General features: G+C 51.9%; 1 protein-coding gene across 2 annotated transcripts in view; it reads right to left on the bottom strand.

The window, feature by feature from the left end:
- Positions 1–16,781, bottom strand: part of Sh3pxd2b (SH3 and PX domains 2B) — an 86,503-nt gene that overhangs the window by 68,614 nt on the left and 1,108 nt on the right. The gene's annotated exons all lie outside the window — the stretch shown is intronic.

Raw genomic sequence — 16,781 nt, 5'->3', positions numbered from 1 at the left:
ATTTAGGGCTGGGCCCCAGCTGCCTGTGTCCACTGGGCACACTGCAAGGCGGGGGCTGGTGGCTGAGGGCTGTGGTTGCACCTGTATGCAGGTGTGCAGCCAGGAGGCAGGTAGGAGGTGGAGGGGACTTCAAAGGAAAAGCTGGGCTCTTTGTCCAACGTGCTACTCAGCCTCATTTGTTCACAGGACCGATACACACAGACCTGCTATGTGCCAACTGTGGCGTCGGCCACGCAGAGCAGAATGCCACATGGCGGAGAGGTTATAAGGACCTCAGCCAGCCATCCCTTCTCCTCAGGAGCACAAGACTGTCTCTCCTGGGGATACTTTCTCTGCCCTCCCACCAAGTCACTTCCCACTGGAGCCTCAACGGACAGCCTGAGTCTGAACTGGCCGCTAGTTCTGGGTTCCCTAGAACACCAAGCCATGTACCCGGCTGCCACCTAGTCTCTCGGGACCCTCCAGCAGCAGGGCCCAGTCTGTCCTACCACTGTTCTGCCAGGGCCTGGGGACAGCGGGCTTTTGAAACATCCAACAAAAGAGATGAAAAGCCCAAACAGGGCTCCACGGTCAAAGATCACAGTGGCCCCTCTCAGGCTCTGTGCCTGGACAGTCACAATGCTCCTGAAATGGACGGGTGAACGGCTCAGCTGCCAAGGGCAGGAGGAACAGAACCGCTTTGTGACAAGGAGAATGCAGCCATGGGCTGAGCCTGGAGGAGAGCCTCACTCTGCCCGCCGCCGCCGCTCTAAGCAGCAGTGGACGTCCAATGTCCTCGGGTCATAGGAGCCGCACGGGAGCTTCATCCCACTGCTGGCTGAGAGGACTCGGGTGTTCGTTGGGAGGGCTTGACTGTCCAGTGCCCTGCCTGCAGCAGCCCTTGTAAGAGCTCATAGAATATTAGACCAGTCATGTATGGTGCCACATGCCTTTGATCCCAGCACTGAGGAGGTAGAGGCAGGTGGATTTCTGTGAGTTTGAAGCCAGCCTGGTCTATGTAGCGAGTTTCGGGCTAGCCGAGGATATACAGAGAGACCCTATCTCAAAAAGAAAAGGAACGTTAGATCAAAAAAGTGATCTGTTCTGTTTTGTGTTTTCTGTTTTGGCCCAGTCTGGCCTTGAACTCCTGACTCTTCCTCCTTTCTCTACCCTGTTGAGTACTGGGATTATAGATGCAGGCCTGCTCAGGGAGGAGCCTGAAGATAGTGCCTGTCCTGTCTGGTCACAGGCCAATGCCCAGACCTGGCAATTAGCAAGCCAAGGCTGGAGCTCACAGCACGACCTGTCCCTTCCCTTGGGCACACTTGGACCCTGTGGTGGAAGCCACATCAGCAGGAAAAGGTGGAGCACTGGTGATCAGGGAAGGTGGAGCACTGGTGAACAGGGAAGGTGGAGCACTGCAGAGCAGGGAAGGTGGAGCACCGGAGAGCAGGGAAGGTGGAGCACTCGTGATCAGGGAAGGTGGAGCACTGATGACCAGGGAAGGTGGAGCACTAGTGAGCAGGGAAGGTGGAGCACTGGTGAGCAGGGAAGGTGGAGCACTAGTGAGCAGGGAAGGTGGAGCACTGGTGAGCAGGGAAGGTGGAGCACTAGTGAACAGGGAAGGTGGAGCACTAGTGAGCAGGGAAGGTGGGGCACTGATGAACAGGGCAGCCAGCCCACAGGTCTTCGTGCATGGGCACGCCTGGGCCTATTCACACTTTGGTCCATATCCTCTCATGTTAGGGGGACATTCAGGGCCAAGGGCTGGAGCTGCTACTGGACTGGCCAGGCGAAGCACTCTGCTTGCAGACCGAGGTACTGAGTGCTGGAAATACCACTGGCTTGGGCCTGTGGCTCCAGCTGGGCCTTGGCTGCCAACTCACACATGTCTGCACACATCTGGCCCGAGCGGCATGGGAACTTTCCAATGGCAAGCTGTAGTGCTGGCGCCAAAGCCCAGGCTCAGGGCGCTAACCTGCAGGCTGGCTCTCTAGGAACAACTCCAGGGCAGGCATGCAGGGCTTGCTGAGATCCAAAGACTGCCAGGCCTTTGAGGTGCCTGGGCAATATGAGAGGGGCTGAAGACAGTTGGGGCTGCCCCGTGTTGACAGGGCTGCCTAGGGCCATGGAGTCGATGACAGCACCCACTAGGTGCGCCACACAACTACTTCCTTTACGATATGCCACTGGTTTTGGACTCATAGAGGGTCAATTGTTTACCCACGGTCACACAGCCACATGTGACAGAGCTGAGACTGGTACTCAGCCTGTGTGATATAGGAGCCAAAGCCCACGGTGGTCAGCTACCTAAAGGGCCTAGCACAGTACCTAGCACCCAGCAGTTACTTCATAGAGACCTTAGTAGGGTCCCTTCATGGGCCATAGGCCATCTGGGTACTCTGAAGAACACAAGGGGGCTAGTTCTGCTAGTGGCACCTGGGGACACTTTCCAGGTCAGAAACAACTGCTCTGGGTCTTGACGGGTGATAGTGTCTTCTATCTGGCAACCACACTAATGACCCCTCCTCCTAGGAAACCAAACCTGTGTGGTGGAACATATGATCTACCCCATTTTGTAGCACACCAAAATGACATTCAGAGAAGCTATAACGGCACTTGTCCAAAGTCACACAGGGACTGATTAGGGAGGTGCCAGAGCAAGGGTCTGGATTCCTTCAAAGCAAAAAGCAGAGTCATATCACAGTAGGGTACCACCTCACCCCAGCCAGGCAGGTGACTACCAAAAAGACAAGACATAACAAATGCTGGCGAGATGCCTAAGGAGAAGGCTCCTGCCTGGCTCGTGGGGATGTAAACTAGTACTAATGGTGGTCCCTCCATACTCCAGAACTAGAACTACCACCATATGACCCAGAAGCCTGCTCCTGGAAATGCCCTCAGAGGAAGTGAAGTCAGTATGTCGAAGAAATAGCTGGACCCCCATGCTCACAACAGCCAAGGAACAGCTCTGTAATGGATGAATGAATGGGTGAGAAAATGTGGCCCATGCACAACGGAACATTATTGGCTAGGTAAAGAATATGGCGACCATGATGGACCCGGATGACATTATGTTGTGTGGAATAACTAAGGCACAGGCAATTACACCATGATTTCACTTGCAAGGTGTCTTAGGGTTTCTGTCGCTGTGATGAAACACCATGACCAAAGCAACTTGGGAAGGAAAAGGTTTATTTCAGGTTACACTTCCAGGTAACAGTCCATTGATGAGGGAAGTCAGGACAGGAACTCAAACAGGCCAAGAACCTGGAGGCAGGAGCTGATGCAGAGGCCATGGAGGGGTGCTGCTTACTGGCTTGCTCATCATGGTTTGCTCAGCCTTCTTTCTAATAGAACTCAGGACCACCAGGCCAGGAGTGAAACCACCCACAAGGGGCTGGGCCCTCCTCCATCACTCATTAATTAAGAAAATGACCTATAGGCTTGCCTACAGCCTGATCTTAATTTTCCCAATTGAGGCTCCCTCCTCTCCAGCGACTCTAGCTTGTGTCAAGTTGACATGAAACTAGCCAGTAGACACGGAAAACCTAAAAACTGTGGATCTCATGGAGGTAAAGAGAATGGAGGTGGCCAGAAGGAGGGGTAGGGACAAGATGATTACTGGAGATAGGATACAATTAGACAGGAGGGAGGATGTCGAATGTTCCACAGTGCCACAGGGCAATCACGGTGGGTGGCAGTTAACTGTGTACTTCCAAGAAGCTTCATGAGAGCATCTGGGACGTCCCCACACAGCAATGATGACTATCTAAGGTGATGAGCATAGCAGTACCCTGATCTGGTCATCACACAAATGCATGCTCAGATGTCAGTGTGTACCCCATGAACATGTGTGACCATTACGTAATTAAAAGAAGAATATTGAAAACAAAACAAAAGTCCTGCCTCTAGCACTTGGCCAGATGATGCAGAATGACTGGGAGAGGTGAAAGACTTCACGATGGAAAGCTGAGCACAGCACCGGTGAACAGGCGTGATCTGCAGGATTAATGGCCAGGGAAAATGAACCAGCTTTAGCTGACCATACTTACTATCCCTATTCGTTTTCAAGGGTGGCCACTCTGAGTGGGGCATGCTGGCACGCATCTGAAATCCAGTATTAGGGAGGCTGAAGCAGGAGGAGAATGAATTCCAGGTTCACTAGGCTACATAGTGAGCCTCAGGCCAACCCAAGTTACATAGCCAGACTGTCTCAGGAATGACTGCTCAGTCAACAAGGCAGTGCTTAAGATACCAGAATTCCACTTGCCAGTCCCTCACCACATGTGTCCAACTCCTGCCCTCTGGCCACCCTGCTGTGTGCCTCGGGCAAATCCTCCCTCAGCCTCTGTTCCACCTCTGCAACACAAAGTGACATCTAGCCGACTGCATGCGTAGTGCCAACACACGCATGACACCCAATGAAGCTGGTTATAAGGTGACATTTAGCCGACTGAACGCATAGTTCCAGCACACAATGAAGCTGGTTATAAGGTGACATCTAGCCGACTGAACGCATAGTGCCAACACACATATGACACCCAATGAAGCTGGTTATAAGGTGACATCTAGCCGAGTGCATGCACAGTGCCAGCATATGCACAGCACCTAATGAAGTGGTTATTGCCCCGGTCCACTCCAGCTATCAGAGTGAGCCTGGAGGGTCACAGAATTGAGCCCAGAGGCCCCCACCCTGCCAGGAGCCCGGCACCTCCCAAAACAAGAGGGGCGATGGGACCTGATGAGGGTGTCAGGCTGGGGTGGCAGGAAAGGCAGAGAAAGAAGCCTGCTGCTCATGGCCGAGTTGGCCATCCCTTCCACCACATGACTTCACCTGGGCCCAGCCTGCTATCCGCCATTGGTCATCCAGATAGGGTCTTCCTAAAACAGGTGTCCTGTGTTAGAAGTTTGGCCCCCAATTTGCCACCATGGGACCTTTAAGAGGTGGGGCCTAGTTCCAGGTAATTAGGTCTCTAGGGGCTAAGTGGCCCTGCCAAGACTCCATGAGTTCTGTAGGAACAAACAGCTGTCCCCCACCATGACAGCCCCTGACATCTCCTGGGACAGCCGAGGGCCCTCACCACTGCTGCCATACTATCTGGACCTTTTCTGTTTCCACACCTGTGAGCTAAAGACACTTTTTTCTTTTTAAGTTACTCAACCTCTGGCATTTTGTCATAGAAATAGAAAACTAATACATACAGCCCTTAAGCTAATTCTTGTCCTCTGTAGGGCCCCTTCATGGCTCCTTTTAAAGATAAAACAGCAAATACCATAGGCTCATATTTAATGAGCAAAACTCCAGCATTGGGCAGAAGGATGAAAGAGCAGGGTTGTAACAAAGAGACTTCCACCTCAGACATGCCAGGAAGACTCTTTTCCTCCGTCAAGTATAAGTGGCTCTCGTAGGCCAGGTTCGGTGAGTACAACTGGTCACCCGTGTCCAGCCTTGCTGGCTCGATGGTCATGAATGCCCCCATCCCATTTAGGGCTTGGTGTGGACTCCTACGGCATCCTGCACTGTCCTCTCCTCTTTTGGGAAAACTGGATAATACATAAAAACAAGACAGTTTCATGTGACTGCTGACCACATGCCAGAGTCTGGGTCACCACTGCTCTGCTCTGCAGGGAGGTACCCAGGCTACACTATTTTGCAATGAGGATGGTATGTGGGGAGGGTAAGGAACTCGCTCCATCCAGACGGCAATAAGCAGGCCTAGTAACTGCAGAGTCTTGAGGCCTTAAAACCATGCACATTCCCACCCACTGAGACGACACTCTTGGCACACTCCCCAGACCCTGTCCCTGCACAGAATTGCTTTTGCTAATGAAGATTACACCGTATCCGGCCATTCCTCTCTATCCTCAAGGCGTGGTTCTGGGATCCCTCCAGATCCTCCTATCCACTTCAGACCATCTTTAGGTGACTTAAACACCTGATACAACACGCACACCATGTAAACAGTTGCCATACACATTCAACACAGATATGACCATCACATGCCTAACCACACAGAACACTCCAGCAACAAATAAATTGCCAATATTTTCTTTCTTTCTTTTTTTCCAATATTTTCTTTCTTTCTTCTTTTCCCCCTTAGTATTTTCAGACCATGGTTAGTTCCAGCCTGTGGACAGAACCGGAGGCACATAGGCCAAGAGGATGACTTGTGTTTTTAATTTGCCTTGTATGTTGAGCCTCTCTCCATTTCACTAAACATGCTTTGAACAAATCACTTTTTTTTTTTTTTTTTTTTTTGGTTTTCCGAGACAGGGTTTCTCTGTGTAGCTTTGTGCCTTTCCTGGAACTCACTTGGTAGCCCAGGCTGGCCTCGAACTCACAGAGATCCTCCTGGCTCTGCCTCCCGAGTGCTGGGATTAAAGGCGTGAGCCACCACCGCCCGGCAAGAACAAATCACTTTTAAAGCTCCTTGGTCCACAGCGACATGGTATATCACATTCTTTCCCAGTGGTAGATATTTAAGCTATTTTGAATAATTTTAATGCTGAATATCTTAACCTGCCAGTCCTCACAGAAGCTGACTAATCTGAACTTTAGTGAACTGGACCCTTGTCCACCTAGAACACAGACTCGTGTGTGGCCCTTCCAGACTGGTTGTGTACTTGAGGCTGCTGGCTAAAAAACCCAAGGCTTTGATCCCAGCACTTGGGAGGCAGACAGCCAGGCTACAGAGTGAGACCCTGTCTAAAAAGAAGAAACAGTCACCCAAAGACAAGAACACGTCGCTGGTCCGAAAGGTGACGGTGGTGTGGTAAAGACTTCAGAGGGAACTGGCTGCAGGCAGTACTCCTGTCACTACCCAGCGCAGCCCTGTCACCCCACAGCTCAGCCCGCTGCTCTCAGTGCCCTCAACAAAATGTTTACCCTTCAAAAGAAAATAGGGAACCATTTATTCAGCACTTCTAGACGCCAGGAAGTGAACTAAACCCTTTCTGTGACTAAGCCACCTCAGTCATTATCCTACCCTCATTTCCCAGAAGAGAGAATGGACACAGAGAGGCTAAACCACTCACTCCAGGTCATAGAGCCAGGCTATCACAGGCCACCTGGCTAGCAACCTCTGAGCATTCTACCCAGGGGCTGTTCATCCTTTCTGGGAGCTCATTTGGCAATCTCATGGACTTTACTACTCCATCTTCAAATGATTTAAAAATCAATAAAATACATAGGATTCCAAATGAAACCAAGTCAAACTCCATTTATTAAAATAAAAAGCAAAATTGTAACAGACATATGTTTATTAACTTTTTAAAAAAATCTATCAATAAACCCTGTGACACCATGATTTTAAGCAGTGATGAGGACCAGGGAACTATTAAAAATACACTGAAAAAAAAAATTAGTGAATTTACCTGGAAAGACAGTCACATCAGGACAGAATGGAAGGCAGTCTCAGAGAGGTGTGAAAACTGAGATCTAGCCCTTTTCTGAGCCCTAGGCCCACGCTGAGGACCCTCTGCCAGACAGCATTGGCTCCCCAGTCCCCGACATCCCTCCCCATCTGGCTTCCCTCTCGGGAACGGGACCCCAGCCCTGTGGCCTCCATTCTCTTCATCACAGACACACTTCAGCAGAGGTGATCTCTTTAAGGACAGCCCTGTGCCTGCTCATCACTGCTTCCCTCTCTGGCCCTGATCCACAGCTGGCCCAGGGCAGACATTAAGCCACATCTGTGGAACTGACTGGAAGCCAAGGGTGGCCCAAAGCCACAGCTGCTGATTCACACCCTGGCCCGAGAGGAGGAAACAGTGACGCCACCTCGTGGGTTCGGGCTTGTGGGCCAGCACTGTGGGCGGAGGAGGTCCGTGCAATTCTGCTTAATTAAGCAGAATAACACACCAACCTTGTGTGCTTTAAGGCAGCTTCCCTCCAGCGAGCGCTGGGAAGTGCTGGTACCCACAATTCCAGCCAGTGTGATCCTGGGCGAACTACCTCACCTTCTAACTCCCTCAGTGTCCACGTGTGAAGCAGACCAGGACAGAACTCACGTATCGTGCATGGATGGCGTCACCTTCCCAGTCCATGCCTCCTCCTTCCAAACCCAGGGCCCTTGACCTTTGCTGCCCACTACTTGAAATAAGAGTAGGATTGTCAGTCAGGATATCCCACCATCTGTGGTCAGGTGATCTGGCCAATCAGAGTCCCTCTTACAGCTGTGGGATCAGACACCACTGGTGGTGCTGTCACTTCCTATTCGTTCAGAGATGGGGAGCAGAGGGATTCACTGGGTTCTGGACATTCCTCTCTGGTTCAAGTTGGTCAGGACTCAGTTTGTTTTTTGTTTGTTTGTTTGTTTTTTCTCTGACACTTACTCTGCATCAACTTTTTATTCCAGAACACTGTTGCACAGACTCAGTGGCATTAGGTACGAGACCCTCGAGCACACGAGGAGCACTCGGGTCAACGACAGTTAGTGTCTGATATTATCATAATTAGCAATAAAAACATTGTTACATTCTGAAAGCAAAACCAACTTAGAGTTATTAGCACATGGCTCAAATGTTAGAATCCCAGTGGCTTTTACACTGTCTCCTGAAGAGTCAGTCTTGACTCCACTGTCCACCTGGGCTCTGTCTTCTTCCTGCTTCTGAGATGCAGGCAGGAGGCCAAAGACCAGCTTCTCTCTGAGGATCAGCTTCTCTCTGCGATCCGCTTCTCTCTGAGGACCAGCTTCTCTCTGAGGACCAGCTTCTCTCTGAGGATCAGCTTCTCTCTGAGGATCAGCTTCTCTCTGCGATCTGCTTCTCTCTGAGGATCAGCTTCTCTCTCTGCTCAGTGGCTCTCACTGTGCATGTGGTCCATGCAGTGCACAAGCTCCGGCACCAGCCCACATGCATGGTCCTAGATGCCCAGGTCTCTTAATTTCTTCCCATGCATGGCTTCTATTCCCACTCCTCACATCTCTTCTGCTTGCCCAATCTCTGCCCCTTTTCTCTGCCAAATCTTTCTTACCCTTGTCCACTGGGCATCACTGGTCCCATGCTGGGTGATCAGCCTCAGGGTACCTCCTCATTACACCTCCTCATTACTTGCCTTCTTGGGGTTCATGGTCAGAAGCAGCCCAAGGTGATCTGTCTGTCTGCCCTCTTTCCTTGGAGACCCTTTGTTTATCTCAACGTTGTCTCTGTGTTTTTGGAGTACCTGGCCCCTCGGTGTCTTGCGTTTGTCCACAGACTCTCAAGACACAGTGGACTTCCCAGTAGGAAGGTTCCGGAATGCTATGTGCAAAGAGGTATCTCTGGCAACCTCATATGAAGCACAGTGCCCAGTAAAACCTAATTCCAGCTAAGTGATGAGTCACCACTGAGCATCAGTATGGTCCAGATACTGTGTATGTATTTATCTGGAATTCACACTGTACTGGGTGTACTGGGTTCTCATTTGCTCATTCGGGATGGGCCGAGACGGGGCTGCAGAGGTTGATGGTGAAATGCTCCTCCTCCCAGCCCCTTCTCCCTGTAGCTCCTGAAGAAGGCTTGGGCCAGAAAGCAAGAGGGAGGAGCCCCAAAGCTTAAGTATGCTGCAGAGGGCCTGTAGCTTTTAGAGGGCCTGCGGGATCCCGGAAGGAACAGAGTCCTGGGAGTGGGGGCAGCCACACCACCCATCCACAGTACCACTGCTGAGCCCCTGAGCCACCTGTTACTCTGTTCCTAACCTTGTCCCCACGTTCAACCAGGAGATAACGAATGCCAGCTTGGTGCAGGGTCTGGTCTGTGTCACCACTCAGGGCCCTAGGAAAGGGACCACAGAGCATCAGCTTTGGGACACTGCTCCAAGGAGAGGACAACTCCAAGGACAAACATCCCAGCATTTTTTGTCCCCAGGCACTCTGCAAAAAGCGTTTGAATCCTGGCAAAGCCACCAGGTTTGAAGAAGGGACATCTCATGGGCAGCAGTAAACAAAGGACAGTACCAGCCCAGAGCTGGGTTCCAGATGCCACACGCGGCTGTCCGAACTAGCCTCCTTTCCCCTCAGCCAACACCCACTGGCGCACAGGCTACTCAGGGACTGTCATCTCCCTTTCCTGCAACTGCAGGGACACAAAGGGACGGGGACAACTGAGACATGAGAAGGAAGAGACTATTGGCCAGTTTTCCTCCAAGGAAAAAGGATGCTGCGCTGTCTAGTTTTCTGTCAACTTGACACAAGCTAGAGTCATCTGAAAGGAGGGAACCTCAATTGGAAAAATGACTCCATAAGATCCAGCTGTGGGGCATTTTCTAAATAAGTGATTGATGGAGGAGGGCCCAGCCCATTGTGGGTGGGGCCACCCCTGGGCTGGTGGTCCTGGGTTCCACAAGAAAGCAGGCTCAGCAAGCCATGAGGAACAAGCCAGTGAGCAGCACCCCTCCCTCCATAGTTTCTGCATCAGCTTCTGCCTCCAGGTTCCTGTCCTGTTTGAGTTCCTGCCTTGGCTTCCCTCAACGGACTGTGACTCAGGATAGAGAAGCCAAATAAACCTTTTCCTCCCCAAGTTGCTTTGGCCATAGTGTTTCATCACAGCAATAGCAACCGTAACTAAGACAGATGAGTAATTTGCAAGCAGAGTCCAAGCATCATGAATGGGATGGGCAGCTCAACGGGAGGATCTCTAGTCTGGTCCTTTCTGGAGGTGCAGTAAACCGTGACACTTGCCCATTGTGGGTACCTAGGTTGGGGAGCCCTCAGACATACAAAATACCCCAGGAGCAGGGGCGGGGCACACCTCTAGCCAAAGGACTTTTCCAGGACCCTGCGACCTCAGGGAGCACACCAGAGTGTCTGCGGGACTCTGGACTGCTTGGTTTTGCACCCCTCCCGAGCTGCAGGCACCATGAAGGACTGGACTCTCTGGGCAAGGCACACTATAGCCAGGAAATCAAGCCCCTGGTTGTCCCGCGGGATCTCACACTCACAGCTTTTGCTCCTTCAGCTCGTGGCTGGAAAACCACATGCGAGCCCTTCACGTGTGGCAGGAATAGAAAGAAGTGTCGGTGGCCAGCAGAAGCCCATCTGAGGAGGCCTTGCTCTTGGAGGGTCAGGAAGAATGGAGAGGGACCTCGGGGTGACAGCAGGATGTGGGGACCTGCTGGAGTCACCTCGGCTTGGCATGGCCTCTTTTTTAAAAACAAGCAGTCACCGGTTTTTATTTTCACTAAAGACAGGGCCATATGTACACTGCAGAACATTTGGAAAACATAAAAAAAAAAAAAAAAAAAAACCACAGACAAGCAAAATAAAGAAGTGCAACATTTTTTTATCAGCTCTTTTTCTGGGTCTTTGTAGATGGCCATTTCCACCCTTCAATGGCAATCTTCAGGAAAGGCCTGAGCATGTGCCCATACCCAGTTTGACTGTGATGCCCTGGCAGAAGCCAAGCGTATCTACACCACCCTCCTGGAATTCTGCATGTGCATGTCACATGGATTCTGTTCTCTACTGATGGACATTTAAGCAGCCACCAACCTACAACTATGGTAAATGACAGTTATACGTGATGTTTCTAGTAAGGCTTGATCTCGCCAGGCTGGGACCAGGGCCTGGGTCCACTATCATCCTCACACAGGCCTCCTCAAACTGCAACTACTAACGACCCCATTTTATAGATGGGGACACTGAGCACAGAGAGGGTAGTAGGTCCCGCTGTGGTCACAGAGTTGGTAAGTGACAGAGCAGCAATCTGACCAGTGGACTTTCTCCATTCACTAGAAGCGTGAAAGGCACGGATTCAACGTCTGCCCCCATTCCCTGCTGAAACCGTTCGGAGCTACGCTGGCACAGCCTCCTCCAACCTGCAGGACCCAGGGGAAGGGAGAAGTAGCTGAGGCACCTCCCTTGCAGCAGGCCTTCCAGTGAGGGGAGTGCCTGGTGCCTGCACCTGGGGCCGAGGGCATGTGAGCCGTGTCAAGGTCCCCAGAAGAGCACCCCGAAGCCGTCTTCCTTGCCACCTCCTCGGCACCCCACCTTTTTTTTTTCCAGCCTCAAGAAAGCAACAGACACTTTTAAAAAAGTTCTCAGGGGCTGGAGGGATGGCTAGGTCGTTAAGAGCATTTGCTGCTCTTCCAGATGACCCAAGTTCGGTTCCCAGCACCCAGGTTCACAACTATCTGTAATGTCAGCTCCAGAGGACTGAACACCCTCTTCTGGCCTCCGAGGACATCAGTGTAGTTTTGCACATTCCCTCACACAGACAAGCACATGCGCATAGAGATAAAAATAAGAAATCTCTTTTTGAAAATGCCGTGAGGGTGTCACCGCTGTGTGACAGACATGGGGAAGTCCAGGACCATCTGGAGAGGAGACTGGAGTGGCTCTTCATGCTGCAGCCTGGCGCCCAGCCTGGCAGGTGCCACAGGAGAGATCAGAAAAGCGAGGCAGACACAGCACATCTCAGAGGGCCGGTGGCTCCAGATCAGGGCCACGCTGTGGTTCTCCGTGGCCACCACTGATGCCATCAGGTTCCGCACTGAGGCTCAGGACTTAAACCCTTGGAAGTGCCGTTGGCAGGCCTCCTAGCTCAGGCAGCAGTGACGAGAGGCAAAGCCAGGCTTTGCCACCACAAAGGCAAAGGTAAGCCGGTAGGAAATGTGCTAGTCACTGGCAGTTTTCTCCAGCAGAATTCTAGCACCTTCGAATTCTCACACTATCTTCTCAGGAGGAGCCACCTTGCTCACAAAGCCAGAAGCCAACGCGGGACAGGGTGGCCTACCGCCACAAAGAACTTGCATCCAGGCTGGTTTGTCTCTAACATTCCCACTGGCTGCCCTGCTCTGAGGGTTTCCATAAAAGGGGTGCCAGGGATGGCAGAGGAGGGAAATGGCCGCGGATACACATGGGCAGCAGCTCGGCATCTGGGGACCGCCACACGATACAGAGGACAGCTCTGGCTTCACAGGACCCACACCGACTCGGCCGGCACCATCACTCCCAGGCTCCAGGTACCTGACCAGTTAAGGAGGGACGCCCTGACAATCTCTCACTCTATGAGGACAATCCACTCAGAGCTTCTTTGGAGTAAGTGACAAGGGCTGATGTCAGTAGACTGAATGAACAGAGGGAGGAGAGAAGGGCCGAGGATGACCCTGACATCTCAGAAAAGGTGGCCACAGTGAGCCCCCTGGTTTGTGGTGGCATCACAAAACTGCCTCTGTCTCCCAGACAAACACACCTAGCTCGGTTCCCACGCAGTTTCTCCCCTGCTGTGTGACATCACACCCATACTTTGGATTCTCTGAGCCTACCGTCTCCTCAAGGGGAAACTGAGAACATTAATCTAACCACCTGCAAGATTAGTATCTGAGATGTATAAACCTTTCACATCATGAGAAGATGAAAGGCGAAACACAGGGAGCCGGCAGCAGAGGATAAACAGGCAATTCACAGAGGAGGAATCTCAGCCGGCCAAGGAAGGCACACAAGGCCACTGGACCTCATTAGCAAGCAGGGAAAGGCTAAGGAGCACCACCATGGGACACTACCGTGCAGCACGAAGACTGGCATCCATCAACTACAAAGTCTGACAATAGAGAGACTGGCCCAGCACAGAGGGAAGCCAGGGAGGTGGCTCCTGCAGGGACACGCAGAGTTGAACATAAACTCCAAGGCCCAGCAGAGTTCCTGTGCTGGGACTACACACAGGAACAGTTCCAGCCAGGTTACCTCCTGGGAAGAACAGCCCTGAGTCCCCAGGAGGAGAGGACCTTCAAAATGGAGGGAAATAGCCACACATGGAGTACTATGCAGCCGTGAAGATGAACTGGGGCTTCTGTATTAACACAGATCTGAACAGGGCAAGATTTTTTTATAGTTTCAAAACACTGAAGACAAGATTGAGATGGGTTAGCAGGTAAAACATGTAAAGGACAAGGAAGGGGATACTGAGGGCAAATGGGGTGACAGAAATGTTATAAAACTGGACTGGGGTGATGGCTATTCAGCCCTACACAGTTTCTACAAATGCCAGTGACCTCTATGGTTACAATGGGTCACTGTGGTGGTATATAAATGATATGTGAAGAAGACAGCTAAATTTAAAAAAAGTTACCCCTATGAACCCCTATTTTATGTGTGTAGATGTTGCCTGAATGTATGTGCACCACATGTGTGCCTGGTGTCTGTGGAGACCAGAAGAGGGCGTCAAATCCCCTGGAACTGGAGTCACAGATGGTTGTGAAGCTCCATGTGGGTACTGGGAATCAAACCCAGGTCCTCTGCAAGGGCAACACATGCGCTTAACCACTGAGCCATCTCTCCAACCTGTGAATCTGTATTTTAAGTGAGTGAGGGCCAGGCACGGCAGTCTGTAATCCCAGCACTTAGAAGGCAAAGGCAGGCAGAGCTCTGTGAGTTCAAGGACAGCCTGGTATACATGGTTAGTTCCAGGCCCGCCTGGGCTACCAACTGGGAATGATAAATAACAGATGTGGGGCAGTGGTTTGGGGAAAGATGTGAGTGGAAGGGCACACGGGGGCTCTGCCCCTGTGATTTATCTATTTTAAATATGAAGACAAAAGGGACCTGAGACAAATGCACAGCCCAGCAGGGGCAGGAGTCTACGGATGGGGTGGGCTTTTTTCTGTCTGTGCCTCTGAAACACTGAAGTCACATGAAGGGAGTCTACCACTCTCAAAGAGCTGTCAGGACAACGAAACCCACACCCAAGGCTCCATCTAGGGCTAGTTAGTACTGCTGTGGTTGGGGACCCTACTGTTCTCTTGACCCTGTGTGTCCTTTATCAGTACAGGGGAGAGGATCCCAACAAGACCTCCAGAGCCTACAGGTTGCTGCTAGAAGACACTCCAGTTGGAGGGTGGCCCCAGGATGTCACTCTGAGGAGTTCTCTTCACATTTATTCTGAAGTCCAGGCTCTGAGTGGGGCAGGCACATCAAGGGTGGCACACAGTGACACCAGCCTTGTCCACAGGTGAAGGCGGCCCCTGTGGAGAGCCTGCTAACCTGACATGGAGGTGCAGCGGGGGGACCTGGCCCTGAGCCCCAGGTACTGTTGTCTAACTGAAGCCTCAGAACCGGGTCTCATCTAGGCCCGGCATCAGAGGCACATTGCACTGTGGCGGTGTGACAGGGGCAGAAGTACGTGGTGTCTCACCCCTGTTAAGGTCTGGATATGGTCTGTCCACGTTCAAGAGTTTTGTGTTGGAACCTTGGTCCCCAGTGTGGTGACCTGAGAAGTGGTAGGACCTAAGAGGCAGAGCCTAGGGAGAGGCAGTTAGGTGATTGGGTGCATGGCCTTAACAGAGATTAAGGTAGTTTTTCCAGGACCTCAGTTCCCAAAGGGCTGGTTGTTACAAAGGAGCAAAGCGGCTCCTCCCCCATCGTTCTGGCTTCTAGTCTCAGCATACAATCACTCCTGCTATACATGCTCCCCCCATGATGTCACCTATGACTCTGGGATGGAGCCAAGAAGTCCAGGGGCCAAACTGATGAGGCAGCCCAGTCTTGGACTTCCAGCTTCCCAGGCGGCTAAAGAAACCTCTTTATTTCACACAGGACTGCACCTCAGGTACTTGGCTCTACAACGAAAAACAGACTAAGACGGTCCTCTGTCCATATTTTTGGTTGCTACCACTGAGGAAAGGGGAGCTGCTGTATGGAGGGCAGAAGCAAGGGTACTTCAGCCAGGCTGCCAACACCTGTTTTCCTGACCCACTCCCTTCAGTGTGCGGAGCTGGGGGGACAGGTGATACGGTCCACGTCTGCTGCTGTTGGCTTTGGGACCCTCCTACCATTGTACCAAATTATCTGCTCCTCTGGATGACTCAGGGTGCATTCATCCCCACCCCCTTCCTCATCTGGGGCATCAAAGGCAGGGAGAAGGCTCCTTGTCACAGCAGTGACTAAGCCCACGTTCAGAGGAACGAGTTCTCGGAACAAGCTCCCGCATGACTTCAGCATGGTTCCAATCAGAGAGACATGGACACCAAGGGGCTACCGTTAAGTTAAGGAACGCCATGTCGATCACATGACTGTTCCTGACGGGAGGGGGCATCACCACCCCATCTTTCATCTGAGGACACAGAGACTCCAAGAAGTAACAGCAACCTGGGAGTCCAAGAGCTGAGCCCCAAGCTAGGCTGCTATGTAGACCTGGCTCAGTGGGCCCCTAACAGTTTGCTGGAAGTTCAGGGGTACCCCTCAAAGCTGCAAAACGCTGGCAGGGAGACGTGGCCCTGAGTGGATTCCCAGGTTTTGAAAGGACTTTGTCCAGGGCTTCTGTGGGTGTGTGGGGTCTGAGAAGAGGCGTGGTCACAAAATTTTTGGTCCAACAGGCCTGGATTTACACACTTGCTCTGCTCCTGACTGTTAGTGTCCTTCATCTGTGAAACGGACTTGAGAAAACCACTACTAAAGGTGTGCGACAGCCCGAGAGAGTGTGGGCCGTGATGCCCAGTCCTCGGGGACTGTAGCTCTTCTGGTTTGGCGGGCTCACAGATCTGGTGGGCTCACAGATCTGGTGGCAGGCGGCATAGACAATTCTCCACTTCCTCCAGTTGGTGTGTTACTGAAAACTGTCCCGTACCCAAGAGGCAACTCAGCAGGCTCCAACAAGAAACCAAGATCTGGCAGCATTTTCAACAGTGAAGGGGAGAAAAGGGGGTGGGGTGTGGGGAAACCAAGACAATTTAGCTGAGCTCTGAAGCAAGGAAAACTTAGCTCTATTTAAAGATACCACAGGTCCAGGAAGCAGCCCCCGCGGGCTGGCCCAGGACTGAGTAACTGAACGCCTAGCCAATAACAATACATGGGAACACAGCACACCCTTTCTTGCAGAGTGCAGTG

Source organism: Peromyscus californicus, unplaced genomic scaffold (genome assembly GCF_007827085.1).
Source record: "Peromyscus californicus insignis strain IS unplaced genomic scaffold, ASM782708v3 Scaffold_3__1_contigs__length_106647218, whole genome shotgun sequence".
In the NCBI taxonomy this organism is placed as follows: Eukaryota; Metazoa; Chordata; class Mammalia; order Rodentia; family Cricetidae; genus Peromyscus; species Peromyscus californicus.
Note: the sequence above shows the minus strand (reverse complement) of the source record. Positions and strands in the feature narration are given on the sequence as shown.